This window comes from Mobula hypostoma, chromosome 24 (genome assembly GCF_963921235.1).
Source record: "Mobula hypostoma chromosome 24, sMobHyp1.1, whole genome shotgun sequence".
NCBI lineage: Eukaryota > Metazoa > Chordata > Chondrichthyes > Myliobatiformes > Myliobatidae > Mobula > Mobula hypostoma.
In genome coordinates this window covers 24,233,342-24,244,192 of record NC_086120.1, presented here as the reverse complement: position 1 = coordinate 24,244,192, position 10,851 = coordinate 24,233,342, and the positions used below count along the sequence as shown (strand labels likewise).

General features: G+C 44.3%; 1 protein-coding gene across 1 annotated transcript in view; it reads left to right on the top strand.

Annotated features, from left to right (window-relative positions):
* The first annotated feature begins 792 nt into the window (after positions 1-792).
* LOC134337592 (ras-related protein Rab-3A) overlaps positions 793-10,851 on the top strand; it is a 29,622-nt gene continuing 19,563 nt past the window's right edge. Inside the window, exon 1 of the mRNA XM_063032743.1 lies at positions 793-857. The gene's annotated coding sequence lies outside the window, so the exon portion shown is untranslated. The remainder of the gene's footprint in view (positions 858-10,851) is intronic.

Sequence of the window (10,851 nt, the reverse complement as noted above, 5' to 3'; positions counted from 1 at the left end):
CCGAATCTACATTGAAGAATTCCACGGCTGCATTTCCCGAGCGCCGCAACTCTGAATCTCCCATGTACTGGGCTCCGGGTTACCATATGTGGTCCTCGTGTGGCAACCGTGTCTTCTCCCAACTCTAGGTGGCACTAGCTCCGGAGAAATCGGTGTCCAGCGGAGACCGGAGATGAATTATACATAAACATCATTTACGTCATTAATTATGCATAACGGTGCAGAAAGTCTGCTCTCTTTCCTTTGCATTCTATAGCTAACACATTCTCATAAATCCAGGAAGCCAGCTTTGACTCTAAATTATGCTGAAAATAGAAAAGATTTGCACGTGAGCGCGTTACAGCCGTACACGTAATAAATAATTAATATATAGCTAATTAATTATTCATATTCAATTTACTCTAAATAAATTTCATGTTTTAGCACAGTTTCTAAGTAAGTCTATATTCATGCCAACGCGTTTTAACTTTTTAAATATATAAATAAAACAAAAATCTTAACTGATCAGGTATGGGTTGTAGTCCCAAATTATTGTGAATTATTCATGCTTCTGAATAAACTAAAATTTGCCCATTGTGTCAAGGAGTTCATTATTAAATTTTATTTAATTATTTGAATGTTGCTCGATGTAAGTAAAACTAATAAATGGGTAATAAAACACATATTGGACAAGTGATTGTAGATGTCCTAGCGTTTTATTGGTTCGTTGCGATGTCAATCACCGTCCTAGGGCACCTTGCCCTTCCCTCTCAGCTGTATCCTGGGTGTGACGTCAGTAGGAGCTGTCAATCAGCCGCGGTGCTGCTGCAGGTCTTGCAGTGTTTGTGGAGACCGGCACTGAGGCAAACGCTTTAAAGGTAAGGGTTAAGTCGTGCTGGAGCTGAAATTCACTGAGCATTAGATTGCATGGGGCGTGTTGTTATATTTAATTTAATTATTCATTTTTGCAAATGCAACATTTTTTTGGAAAAGAAAAATTATAACCTTCATTTGACATAGGATGTCATGGAGTTGGGGCAGATGAAGGGGGCGGGGTGGGGCGGAACGAGCACACTAAAATATTAAAGCTTATATCCATTCACTGATTCCGCTACAATGTCCAAGGTATTTTTTTTTCCACTAATGGCGGTGACAACAGCTCCTGGAACTGGTGCTGATCTTTGGTCCATTCATTCTTGAGCTGTTGTCATTCCTGCAGTTATGCCTGTCATCGCGGCCGCTGTCAACGAAGGCTTGACTAACCTGACAGAAAATATCTCCCCGTGTCCATACGCATCGAAAAGCTGCACCTATTGGTGTTGATGCTGTAATTAATCCCGACTATCTTCACTGCAGTAAGGCTAGATGGGTTGATGGAGGGAACCGAGTTAACATATTCATCGATAAATTGCTGTAAATGTTAATAGTAAAATATCATACAAGTTGTCTAATGGGCGGCTTATGATTTGTATCCCGGACACTATATATATATATATATATATATATATAAAATACAGCAATATGTATATAAAACACTGCGTGTAGTAAATACAGCGTATCTTCACTAGAATCAAACCACGAGTATGGTTAGAAAATGGTTACGAGTTTGCATTTTTCCTTTCCGATAGAGGGCAAGCGCTCTCCAGCTGGAGTGCAGCGCTGTCTGCTGGAGGAGCTGGTTTTACGGTGTATTTATAAACTGTCCAATAGAGGGCACAGGGCTGGCAGGTAGCGTGGAGGGGTTTGTGTTCTGCGGATCCACTGGGACAAGTCACTGGCCGTTAGGGGGCACCCAGCTGTCAATAACTGGGCTGCAAACAAAACTGGGGCAATTCTGTACACATAAGAGATCTTGGATGATTCACTGTTCCTAATGCATTAATTGTAATAGCTGTATTAGATCATTGTACTTATACTTTTGTGAAACCATACCGTCAAGTCCTCACCATGGTGTACTATAGCAAAGGGCTTTGTCTCCAACAGTGTTGCATCCCACCACTATACACCAATGCCCGGGAATGGAGGAGTCTACAGAAAGTGGTGGGTATGGCCCATTCCATCACAGGCAAAGCCCACCCTACCACCCTACCACTGAACACGTTTACAAGGCCCGCTGTTGCAGGAGAGCAGCATCCCTGAAGACCCCCACCATCAGCCCATGCTCTCTTCTTGCCGCTACCATTGGGCAGGAGGTACAGGAGCCTTGGGTCCCACGCTACCAGGTTCAGGAACAGTTATTACCCTACGGCCATCAGGCTCCTGAACCAGCGTGGGTAACTTCACTCACTTTAGCGCCGAACTGATTCCACAACCTACAGACAAACTTTCAGCGACTTACAACTCATGTTCTCAGTATTATTTTATTTGCACTATTTGCTTTCTTTTACACATTGGTTGTTTGTCACTTTGTTTATGTATGGTTTCAATAAATTCTGTAGTAGTTCTTTATTTTCCTGTAAATGCCTACAAGAAACTGGATCTAAGATAGCCTATGGTGATATATGCATACTTTGATAATAAATTTACTTTGACTATACAATGATAAACCTTCCAGTATTGAATCCCAGTGTCCTAATAGCAACACATCCGTACTAAACCAGAAAAGTATCAGTACACCAGCCAGCATTACGCTCCAATTTTACATGGTGACAAATCCACTCATCTGCGGGAGCATTTCTGCATCTTGGCCCTAACATGTTGCCTTGGGAGAGTACGGAGACAGTGGTTCAGCTATCCTGCCAGATTTGGAGGATTTTGTTGAGGCAGCGTCAATGGTACCTCATTAGGGCACCAAGGGACCTGCTCGATCTCTGAGGCTGCCAAGCCTGGCTCAGGTGTTTGAAGTCCTGTTTGATCAAAGGGTGCATTGATGTACTGGAGGGGATGGTGAATTTCATCAGTGACACCTGCCTTTGCTAAGGGACACCCCCTCAAGTATGGAAGGTGTTTCCAAGGGCCCCATCATGGACCTTTTTGTCAGTGGGTGGTGATGTGCAGCAGGGGCAGGATAGTAGAGCCCCTATACTTTGAGGATGCTTGGGTGAAGGTCTGTTTTCTTGCATGCTGTTGCAAATGGAAGTCAAGATGGAAAAATCTGGCAGGGTAACTGAACCCAGTGTTACTGTGCTCTCCCAGGGCAACATGCTAGGGTCGGGATAGAAGAGTTCTCCCCCAGCTGAGTGGATTTGTCACCATGCAAAATTGGAGCCTAGGGCTAGCTGGGGTAGGTTGGTCACTGTACAACACCGGGTACTTTTCTGGTTTGGTATAGATGTGGCACTGGGTTACAATACTGGAATGTTTGTCACTGTATTTTCAAAGTCAAAGTAAATTTATTATCAAAGTACATACCACAGCTACACGTGATGGTAAGTGTGCTCACTGACTCTCTCCAGTTTGCCTATAGGCTGAAAAGAGGTGTGAAGGTCGCAGTTACTGCACCATACCTACACACAGCTGGAGAGGCCCAGATCATTTGTTAGGATGTTGTGAGTGGACTTGTCCAGTGCACTTAACACCATGCGGCCCCATCTCATGGGACGCAAGCTCCAGCAAATGACTGTAAACCCCCACCTCATACTCCTCATCCCCTCCTTCCTCACAGAGAGACATCAAAAAGTGAGATCTGGTGGTTATCTGAGCACCACCAGGCAACCATCAACTGGAGCAGCACAGAGCTCGGTTATCTCACCAGTCTTTTTCACACTGTACACAGACGACTGCAGAAGATCACACCCAGGCATGCAGTACAGCAAGTACTCAGATGACACAGTCACCATTGCCTCTACCAGCTCTGACTGCATCAATGTGGAAACCAATCACTTGGATGGTGCACAAACAACTATCAGGACCTGAACCCCAGTAAAACTAAGGAAACGGTAGTGGACTTTAGAAAACAAGTCCCAAGCCTGGAAAAAGTGACCAGTTGGTAGCATGTGTTGGAGAATACAAGTACCTCGGCACAACTATAGATAACAAAATCACCTTTAAGACCAATGCTGGGCCGATACTCTCCAAGTTCCAACTACGGTTATTTTTCCTTAGCAAGATGCGGAAACTTCGGGTCCAGCCATCGATTCTCCAGACATTTTATAAATGCTTCATTGAATCAATATGAACCTACAGCATCACGACATGGTTCGGAACAATGAGCACTGTCAACCTCAGCCCACTCAACTGAATTGTCAGAATATGTAGCAAAATCATTGGCCAGGAGCAAGACTCTCTCAGCAGCATTCATAACAGATGGACAATAAAGAAGGCTCAGCAAAGAGCAGAGGACTTTACACACACATTTCACACACACTACACTCTCTTGCCATCTGGACACTGCTACAGGTCCCTGTCCCTCAGCACCAGAGGAGCCTCATCTCGTTTGTGCCTTCCTCCATTTGCCTCCTTAACACCCAGTTTTGAATATGTAGTAGGCATAGCACCTTTGGCAGTAAAACAGTCCATTTTATTATGTGTATTTGTATTCTAAATCACGTGCATCAATTATTAGTGTTTATTATCTATTGTGAGTGTTTTCTATTGTGTTTTACTATATGTAGTGTGGTGTTGCGTATCTTAAGTTCTGTGATGTTGTCCTTACCACTGCACAAATGAAGTTCCTCACAGAAAACGAAGTGAGTTGAAGTTGAAATGAGTAAACTATGACTTTGAGCTTGACCTCAGAAACGCTGGTGTCACCTGCTCGCCGCAGTTTAATGAGGCTGTCTGGAGTGAAGCTGACACAATTTGAATAGTTTCTCTCCATCCCGCAGATCAGCCACAGACTTGTTGGAGGTGAGATGCAATTATTCAGTGAGGAAAATTTGAGAAAAGTGTTAGAGTGCTGACGCAGCCTTGCTTGACAGCTGATGTAGGGTCTGCTCTATGTAGACTTACTGAAGCTGTGGCAGGCATGTAATCATGTGGAGGATGTGGAGTGGAGATGAACGATCTCAGTCCCTCTCTGATACCAGAGTCAGACTTCAAGAAAGTCCAGGCACAGGGTGGTGGTGTTCCACTCATTTTTGTCCTCATGTTGTCCAGCAGTGAGGATCTTATCCATTTTGCCCCCCCCCATACTTGATTCAGGGAACAGCCGTATGGTCTTTCAAGGGAGGTGTTTGGAGAGCACCCTCACAATGACTTTCCCCGTGACAAACAACAGAAAGCTTTCTCTGTAATTAACGTAATTGGATTTGTCTCCTAACTTGAAGATGTCCATTAATACAGATCTGAGAACCTGGACATACTGTCCCGTCTTCCATGTATGGGCTGATGAGGGTGCAGATTTACAACTGCGGTTCCTCTCTGCCAAGTTTTACGACTTCAGCATCCGCCATCGGCTCTTGAGATCTTGTCGTGCAGTTAGCATACAGCCTTTCCAACTTCTCTTTGACCAAGTGTGTTATCTAAAGGGCACCAGAAAGTTTGCAATGTATGCAGTAAAGGACAGAGTGTCAAAATGCTTCTTTTAGTGAGCTCTGACAATGCTGTTCTTGATCTGCTGTCCCTACTTGGCCATCAGTGGGGTGTGTCTGCAGATACTTGTTATTGATAAAGCGAAAACAAAGTCTGCAGGAAAACCCAGCAGCTCAGGGAGCATCTGCAGAAAGGAAAAATAGTCAATATTTTGAGTCTGTGACCCTTTGTCAGAACTGATACAAATAGCTTGGGTAGGGGCAAAGAACCTGTCAAGGCCTTCAAGCAGAGCCTATTAAGATGTGGTTGTGTTTCCAATCCACCAACATGTATTTGCAGTTAACTAACATCTGTGTTGCCTGATTATTCTTATAAAACTGGTGTCAGTTAAGCCAAAGGTCATTTCACAGGGCAGTCCAAGCACTTTAAGCAGAGTTCTGTACATAAGAACAGGAAGAGACCATACAGCATATCGAACCTGCTTGATATTTAGCCTACCAATTCTGTGTTGTTCCTTGTCTGACCTTGTATATCCTTTAAAATCGTTACCTAATAAAACGGAATTTGATCCTGGCTTTGACCGTTTTAATTCTCGTCCGCTTTTGGGAGAGAACATTGCAGATTTTTTTCTGCAAGTTTGTGTGAAGACACTCTACTTCCAACCAGAAGATTTTGCAGAGACAAGAGCCACTCCAGAAACAACTCCAGGGCAATGTGCCACCTGAGGTGTTGGCCTGTTGAAACTAACCAAAGTGTCCATCTGCTCCTTTGGTGGGGAGTGGGGCAGGTGCGGACAATGTGGTACCTCTCTATTTTGAAGAAGACCGGGAGAGTTCTTCCTGGTGTCCTGGAAAATATTTAAAATCCCCCATCCAACACTGCTTTAAAAAATCAGATTATCTGGAGATTATCACAGTCCTATTTCTGGGATCTTGTGCATAAATCATTTGCCCATTTCTACAACAGTCTTGAAACTATCAAACTATAAAGTCTTCTGATGGCAAATGTTTCCATCCTCCTTTCCTTATGCCTCATATGATATCCCAAATGGCTTGATGGGGTTTTTGATACCAATCATGGAGGGGGGATAACAAGGGATCAACCTCAAATGGGCCTTCCAGTCCCTGTGAAAGATGTCTGATCTCTCCTAGTGCTACAATAAGCTCCTCAATCTGGCATCCATCTTCATCCCACATGAATTCTCCCTTTCCATTCCAGTTTTCTTGTGTGCCCTCCCCCACCTTACATCGCGCACTAAGCAGCATTCTTCGCCTGCGAACCTAATTCATTATGAGGGCAATTTCCTAACCCAGTGTTGTGCTCCACGTTGTCAGTGTGTCTCCCGCTGTGATCACAGGGTCATGGGAAGCCAGTGGGACTTCTGGTTGACTGCCTGCCTCTTCATCTATTAACATCTGGTCACATTCACCACAGGCTGGGTTGTCTTGCCGGGAGCACATTTAGAGTCATCAGGTCATTTTCCTCTTACCCGGTTAAACCAGCACTGATACAGACATCGAAGAGCAGAATCCCCACTCTCTCCTTGCTCACTCCCATTATATAGCATCCTAATAATTGTGGTGAAAGCATTAAATGATAGCCAGCCATGCGTGCCCATGGTAACCTCATATGACACATCCCAACAGAACATGCTGATTTGTGCTGAAGCGTATCCATGAACTGCACTGGCTCCTTTGGTTATGATAGGCTGCCCCAGTATCCATGGTGAAATTTCATTCTCATGCTGAGCTGTGAAGACATTGGCTGCCTGGCTGTCAAACCACCCATGGTGCTGCTGTTAATTCAGTGTAGATTTGACTCACGGTTTGGTTCTATCTTGTATCAACAATGACTCTCAACCTTACTTGTAGGAACAGTGGGAGGAGGGAGATCATGGGCATTTTTAAAGGATGGAGGGATATGACTGGCCTTCTTCATCTTAAAGGAACCGGTGTGCATTTCTGTAGCACCTTTCACAGCATCTGCACCCAAGTCCATGTAATGTGGAGGCATATTGGGTTGATTCTAGGGACAAGCAGGTCACTCAGAGGCCAGCTTCCTTTGTCTCATGTATATCAAAACATACAGTGAAATGTACGTACCGGTCCAGCCGAAGAGCTTTGGCCCGAAACATCGACTGTACGCTTTTCCTGCCTGGTCTGCTGAGTTCCTCCGGCACTTTGTGTGTGTTATACAGTGAAATGAGTAGTTTGCATCTACAACAAATAGGAATGGAAAGGGAGAGTTCATTTTTATTGAGATACAGAGAGGAATAAGCCTTTCCAGCCCTTTAAGCTGCCCCACCCAGCAATCCCCCAATTTAACCCTAGCCTGATCACGGGACTATTTACCATGGCCAGTTAATCTACCAACCGGTACGTCTTTGGACGGCTGGAAGAAACCGGAGCACCTGGAGGAGTCCCACGCGGTCATGGGGAGAACGTACAAGCCCCTTACCGGCAGCGATGGGAATTGAACCCGGGTCGCCTGTACTGTAAAGCGTTGTGTTAACCACTACGCCACCGTGCTGCCCCATCTGGTGTGGGACGGAGGATGGATGCCAGATTGGGCAGCTTGCTGTATCACCAGGAAGGATCGGACACCTTTCACAAAGATTGGGAGAACCATTTGAGGCTGGTCGCTACCATTGATTGGTATCTGGACTTTGGAATGTGGGAGGAAACGGAGCACTGGAGGAAACCCATGTGGTCATGGGGAGAACGTACAGACTCCTTACAGACAGCAGTGGGAATTGAATCTTCTTCGGTGACCGGTGGCACGGTGAAGCATTGCACTACCGTGTGGATTCTCTGAAAAGAGCTCAAATAAAATTGGCCCATGTTTAGAAGGTAATCTTAATCTGTTGTAGCAAATTCTGAGGAGCAGTGACATTGTGGATTCTGAGAGTCTATGTTCTCTGCCTGGTGAATCTAGAATCCTGTACCTGGAAGAAGGAAGTTTTTGCAAAATGCTTGCTGTTTTGGATGGCGACAAAGAGAAATTTGGGGACATTCACTATGTCACATGGTGGAGCTCAGTCACTGAAAGGTTCAAGGCTGATATTGATGAGATATTTGGACACCAAGGAAATGAGGCCACATAGTGATTGGGCAGGAAATTCATGGGGTTATAGAGCAATATGCCATGGAAGTGGGCCTTTCAGCCCAGCAACTACCCACTTATACTAGCCCTACATTGGATCATTTTTTATTCTGTCTACGTTCTCATCCACTCCTACCAGGTTCTACCACTCAGCTGTACGCTCGGGGAAATTTACAATGGTCAAATAATCTTCCGACTTACCCGTGCAGTCAGAGGGAAAGCTTGTGAGATGCACACCAACAGCACCTGAGATCAGGATTAAACACGGATCTCCTGGCCCTGGGAGGGAGCAGCTCTACCAACCATGTCACTAAAACTGTTGAGGCAAACTGTTAGCCACAACCGTACTGAATGCTGGAACAGGTTTGAAGGGATGAGTCAGTTACTCAAGTATTGTTGTGGCTTTTGGATGTTCTAGCTAAGTAATACTGAAATGCACTCACTTTAATTTACATAGTCTTTTACTGCATAAAAACAGAGCATAAGACCCAGCATAAGCCCTACGAGAGCCTCCTCCCTTATTTCATCTCACCTGTCCCTATAGCTTTTGAATCTCATCTCCCAATAAATGAATTCAGATCACGCTAAGTTTGACAAAGGGAGTTGCATTTACTACTGTGTGTGGGAACGTATTGGCCCATCCTTGCCTGATTTTGGTTTAAGCTGTAGTTGCTCTTCCCTTTGGATTAGGAGTAACTCTTGTAGGTCAGCAATGTATCAGTGGGTTGGGCGCAAGGTTGGGGTCCAAATCCTGATTCAAAGACCAGCACAAAAGCACAACTCGGAGGTACCACCTTTTAAAAAAAATATATGATGAAAGGTGGAGTGGTGACCAAGTGGACAGACAAATTATTTTACTATTTTGAAGCTGTTTCAGGTTAGGCATTAATAAACCCTAGCTTTACAAATACATAGTACTATGCAAAAGTATTGTGCACCCTAGATATTTATATAAAATTTGTTTTTAGATGTTTATTTTTGTCTTCTAGATTAGTGTGTCAAAAGGAAAGAGCAATTTTTTGAGTTACGGACATAAATTTTTCAAAAAAATAAATGTTAGAGAATTGTTCGTACTTCATTAAAGTAAGTAACAAAAGTAATGGCCCATTTGTCAAGTTAAAGATTTGTAGGTATATAGCCCATATAGCCCAGTGCATGATTAAACAAACAGGATGCTAATGATCAATGACATAATGAGTTGAATGAACTAAACTGATTAACTGAAACAGGAACGGATGTAGAAGGAATCAAACTGGGTGAAGGACAACCAAACTGAAAGGTGAGACTGTGGCAGATGTGACAGTTTAACCTTCAAGTCATCAATTCCGTAAATGAGAAGCAAAATCATCTACTCTTCCAAGGAGTGTTTGGAAGTAGATTGCGTGTCATCATACCTGGGTCAAAATCCACAAAGGTCCTCCCCAGTGGCTCTGTGTGAATTGCCTGAGGGTGAGATATTGGCCAGGGTACTGAGAAAGAGTAAGCAATGAGGGTGGAGTCTGAGGCCTACAGTGCAAGATCTGGTGCCAAACCTGAGAAAGTATGAGGGAAGCTTTAGGGATGGAAGAATGCAGTTCATGGAAGGAAGGGATGATGCAGGATGGAGTGATGAATTGTTGGTGGGGAAGGGGTTAATATGTGGTCAGACTCGAGTTCCCTACTGTCACAGCCAGGGTACTGTCAGCAACACTAGCTTGATGGCAGCACAACTAGAATACTTTTTACTTCATTGTCACCAAACAATTGATACTAGAACATACAGTCATCACCGCGATATTTGATTCTGCACTTCCCGCTCCCTGGATTACAAATCGATAGTAAATATTAAAAATTTAAATTATAAATCATAAATAGAAAATAGAAAAGGGAAAGTAAGGTAGTGCAAAAAAACCGAGAGGCAGGTCCGGATATTTGGAGGGTACGGCCCAGATCCGGGTCAGGATCCGTTCAGCAGTCTTATCACAGTTGGAAAGAAGCTGTTCCCAAATCTGGCCGTACGAGTCTTCAAGCTCCTGAGCCTTCTCCCCGAGGGAAGAGGGACGAAAAGTGTGTTGGCTGGGTGGGTCGTGTCCTTGATTATCCTGGCAGCACTGCTCCGACAGCGTGTGGTGTAAGGTGATATATATTGGGATATATCATTTCCAATAGGACAACACACCAGCTTCCAAGTTGAGTTTCATCACTTGAGCATTGGGTGGTGGGTGGATATGAAGGGGCTTTAATCGCTGGGCATTTTAGAAATTCCTTCTCCTTGTGAGATGTGGCTGTGAGTCTGAGTGCTAACTCTGACTCTGTTCAAATCCATTCCTCGGTCACTGAAGTCTGGACTGTCAGTTCACTGTAGTGGCAGGGGAGAGA